We start from the raw sequence: 4691 nt of genomic DNA, 5'->3' as shown, positions 1-4691 counted from the left end.
AACGTGATATTGATGTTTTTTAATATTTTGCTAGTGTTGCAGCTCTTTGTTTCATTTTACATTGTTTGACTATGTGAAAACAGCATTATGTGAAAATGGTTTTCATTTCACGTTTCCTGTGTGTGGTGTGCTTTTATCACCTTAAGTGCTTCAGATAGCTGTAACAGATGATATAACATATCAGAAATAGTTTAAAAACTGTCTCAGTTATTTTAATAAAACAGAAATGCAAGTTCATTATTTTGTTTTATCTTTATTTCACAAACACATGAAAGAACCATTTTTTGTTTTGTTTTTAAAGGAAAGGGCCTTAAAAAAAAGGCCTTAATGAAAATTAAACAAAAATGGAAACAAAAGAAGTCCATAAATGAAATACCAAAAAAAAGACACAAATAATTACCATCCATGTTTTTACGTTTGGATTGATTTGCACACTGTCATTATTACTTTTTCTTTTGTTCTGGGACTCTTCATCAGCACATCCATTATCTACCGCTTTATCCCCCACAAGAGGGTCGCGGGGGGTGCTGTGCCAATGTCAGCTGACATAGGGCGATAGATACACCCTATGGGTACGCCCTGGACAGAGTAAATTGTTCATGTTTTGTTGCATTCTATTACTTATTTGTGTCAGGATTGAGTTTTGTACTTGTGTCACCTTCCTTCTTGTCCCCCTCTGCAGAGGTTTTGAATGAGAATATGAAAAAAAGACACATTTATGTTGATAAGCATCTGACAATGACACATTTATGATGTCTTTTGTTTGTGTTTGACACAACACTTGCTGCTGTCTACTTCTGTTTCAGCATCTTCTCATGCAAAACATGTTTTGTTTCATCAATAGGTTTTGAGAGTTGTCAAATACATTTATTATTGCATATTTTATGTTTTTAGTACTAACCAGCCATTAAGTGGTCCTCAGACTTCAGCCACTGCTCTGTCTCCTTCAATTTTTGTTCAAGATTTATTTTAATTTTTTTTCCAGCTTTGCTTCTTCTCACTGCTGTTTATTGCAGTTGTCATAATTGTGGCCACATCCAGGATCCTGGATTGTAGGACATGCCTTGGAATGACAGGGTTTGTGGCTGAGTACTGTTGAGACAGAACAAATGATGCACATATTTTACATGTAACTGGAAAAGCCTCTCGATAGTCATATTTTTTATACTTTTGTTATTTTTGTTACTGATGTTGGTGTTGTCATGGTTTTTGATATTTAGCATTTCTTTTTATGTTGATGATAATTTTAATGTGAATTTGGAAATGTTTTTGGTTAACGTATACTATAAGCTAACCAGGCCTATCTGCATGGTAACCCAAGTCATCTTCTCCTTTATTACGCAGGTGTATTTACAGTAATTAATCCCTAATTAAACCCTGTGGTCGCAACTTACCGTTCCTTTCTGCTCTCTTCTCTCTCCCGCTCTTCTCCGTCACTCCCATCACAGTGCTTTTTTTAATCCCCCTTTAATCTTGTAGGTCAATTCAGATGAAGTGATTGACACCTGTCTAAACAAATAATAGACAACAAAACTGCACGCTGTTCAAAGACAGCGTAGAGTATGGGATATTTTGACATCTTCCTTAACATTAACATATTGAAAGCAGATAAACTTACACTCACATTAAAACAATTTCACAACACTAATGTGGAAATCCACTTAAACAACTTAAAAGGACTCTACAGGTTACTCATTTAATGCATGCATTCAAGTTTAATTAGAAAATGTGTTTCATTTTGTATTTCATGAGTTACATGGCTGTTGCTGATGCAATACTGTCTTCCCTGAAAAAGTGTGGCATTATTTTATTGTGAATGAAGCAAGGAAAGAAATTGTGTGTAAACTTTGAGTTCTGTTGTACATTGTTCTGATAAGTCATGTCATCATTTACTTGGAACTAACACTGTAGATTACAGGGAACTGGGCACAAAACTCATGGTATTTTGTTTTTATTATTAAGGAAATTCATTTGATTTAGTTTAAATTTAAAATTATATTGACGAAATTTTATTTTTCTTAAAAAGGTAATACTATTTTATTGATTGAATTGTTCGTTATTAAATGCCCAAAACAACTCCCAAGTAAATATAAACTCTGGTACCTAAATACAATCATTTAGTTGTTTTGTAATGTATTATGTTATTAGTTCACCGATCATATTCATATTCATTTATTAGTTGAGTATCCAATATAGTTATTAGTAGCTCTAAAAATACTTATACGCCCCTGAGGTAAAAACACAATCTAGTGAGAAGGTTTTGTGGTGGACTTACCGCAAGTAGCTTCAGCTGCAGGCCTTTGTGCTTCTGTTGCATATGTGGGATGCACAAAGAAATTATGAACACATATCAATTTTAAACAATTGTTATATTTGTAGTAAATAATTTTACATTGGTTATGGTTGGTTATTAATTGTATCTTGCTTAACTACTTTGTACTTACGCCTAATCACTCGTCAGTCTTCGGTAATTGTGAGATAAGACAGTGATTCAATCCGCGGATTGAACACGTCAATATCCCTCCGCAGATAGGTGAGTCCCACCTGCAGTAGTGTTGTGTTGCTCCCAGACGTGTTGTTCGAACGGAGGGATCTCTTTGAGTGAACCAACGGAATAGAATGGCTTCATGAACTGATTCCTCCCTTTCTCAGTTCAGTTGAGCTCAGCAGCGAGCGTGCCGGCCCGGAGTGGAACTGTCGCGTTCTGTGACTCACTCGTGAATCTTCGGCGAACGACGCAGCCAGCTAGTGGGCGGGGACTGTCACTCACTCGCCTACACACGGAACTGCTGCTGAGGACGTGATTCACGTTCGCGCTGTCACTCACTTATGATTCGCGAACTTTCTCCACACAGAACAGCCGCTTAGGACGTGATTCACCTTCGCGCTGTCACACTAATTCTAACCGTTTCCTCCTCGCGTGGATATGCCTTCATGCCATTGGCATCCGTTTCTCCAAGCTAACAGCTAAGTCAAGCCTCATGAAAACAAACACACCTGTCCCCATTATCTTAACAGACTTAGGTTCACATAAAGTAATGAGAGGAGAGGAGACAGAAGAGCAAGTGTTTGTATTGTTATTCATTTTACAATTAAACTGTACTTTTATATCAAAACTCTTTTGAGTGTTGTTTTTTTCTAACACTTGATCTCCGGGCACTACTCAGTGTGGCTGCCCACTGCTCTTAATTCTAGGATGGGTCAATGCAAAGAAATAATTTCCCTAAGGGGATTAATAAAGTATAAGATTTAGATTTAGATTTGAGGTCGACTGACTGTCACTCACTCTGCAGAGAACTGTCACGGAGGACGTGATTATGTCTCTCACTCGTGAACCTACTGCACACAGAGAACTGTCGCTGAGGAGGGTTAGGGTTACGTTTACGTACTGTGGCGCTGTCTCACACACTCGCGTACTGCACGAATGAACTGAATGATGGATTTGGCAGGGCACTGGGCTCCTGCTAAGCACTGAACACATTTTAGAACGAATCATTTTAATGAACGGATTTCAGTGTTTCTGCCGTTCCCATCACTAACCTGCAGTCATTACGTCTGTGCTTTTGCATGACAGAAGTACGAGTGGGTTACGGAAGTGAGAGGAAAATATAAAATAGACAGTGTTTCCAGTTTTGTTTGCTTTACTCACGGTTAGAACGTTCTTGTGTCAGTAGCTGTGTCCCGTTCCAGTGTCTGGACCCTACGGAGTGTGGATTCGTCGGTCGGATGTCGTCAAATTGTGTCACATCGCCGCGACGTAGGCTGTCCCAATTCAAACGGTCTACGTCGACTCCTTCGTATCCGGCCGACGTATGTGGCCGGCGTTAGCTTGTTCGGGAAGGAAAGGTCTGGTGTATCCTTCTCAGCCGATAATCATCCCATAATTCTTTGCGTGCCAGCGGCAAATCTCTTCTAAGCGGTTAAGATGGCGGAGGGAAGCGTCTCAAGTGGCAGCAGCGAGTTTGCTATGAAATGTAATTATGACAAATCAATCAAACAAAACAAATTAAACGTGTTTTCTGTATTAAAAGTTGTGCCGCTATTGATGTAATTAATAAGTACAAGTCCCAAAACTTTAAAACTTTTGTTTTAAGTTAGACTTGACTTAACATAGATGTGGTGGGTGTATAGTGGATGACAGGAGGTAGACGAGGAGGACGAGGACGACAAGGAGGAGGAAGAGGAGGTGCAGGGTGCCATGACCTCTGAGGCACTCTAAGAGGAAGATGGACAGGGAGGGGGAACTTGTCGACCTCCTCAGGCAGGACATGAAGAAACAGAGGGAGATGGAGGAAAGGACGGACTCATCTCCATCCTTGAAAAATGTGTCCAAAAAGATTGAGTAATCTAAAAAAAAACGTGTTTTTATAAAAGAAAAAGAAAAACAGATTTTTTTTCGTAAGATCAACATTGGTGTTCTGTGCTGGGAAGGTTAATCTGTCAGAAGACACACGGGCTGGATTTTCTGTGGAGATGAATTGAGGTTGTGCTTCTGGACCTTGATGGGCACAATCAAGACCCTGGTGTTTCTCCAACTTGTCTCCACTGTCCACTGCATCGTCCATGGGATGGGTTTGCAGGGTTGATAGATAGATTAGCCGACTGAAATCTGTACCAGAAGAAGTGTTTGGGTTGCTTTGGGTACTCAAAATAAGAAGGCAAGAGGTGTCTGTCCATATGTTTACCTGCCT

The 4691-nt window shown here is 39.4% G+C and overlaps 1 long non-coding RNA gene across 1 annotated transcript; it reads right to left on the bottom strand.

Moving 5' to 3' along the window:
• Positions 1–524: 524 nt before the first annotated feature.
• On the bottom strand, positions 525–2307 carry LOC122782261. The gene is made up of 3 exons (XR_006361899.1): positions 2276–2307; positions 1395–1509; positions 525–1092 (listed from the first exon to the last, which is right to left on the bottom strand). It is a non-coding gene; the product is annotated as an uncharacterized LOC122782261 (long non-coding RNA).
• Between the last annotated feature and the right edge of the window lie 2384 nt (positions 2308–4691).

This window comes from Solea senegalensis, linkage group LG15 (assembly GCF_019176455.1).
Source record: "Solea senegalensis isolate Sse05_10M linkage group LG15, IFAPA_SoseM_1, whole genome shotgun sequence".
Lineage (NCBI taxonomy): Eukaryota > Metazoa > Chordata > Actinopteri > Pleuronectiformes > Soleidae > Solea > Solea senegalensis.
This window is presented reverse-complemented; position numbering and strand designations above follow the sequence as displayed.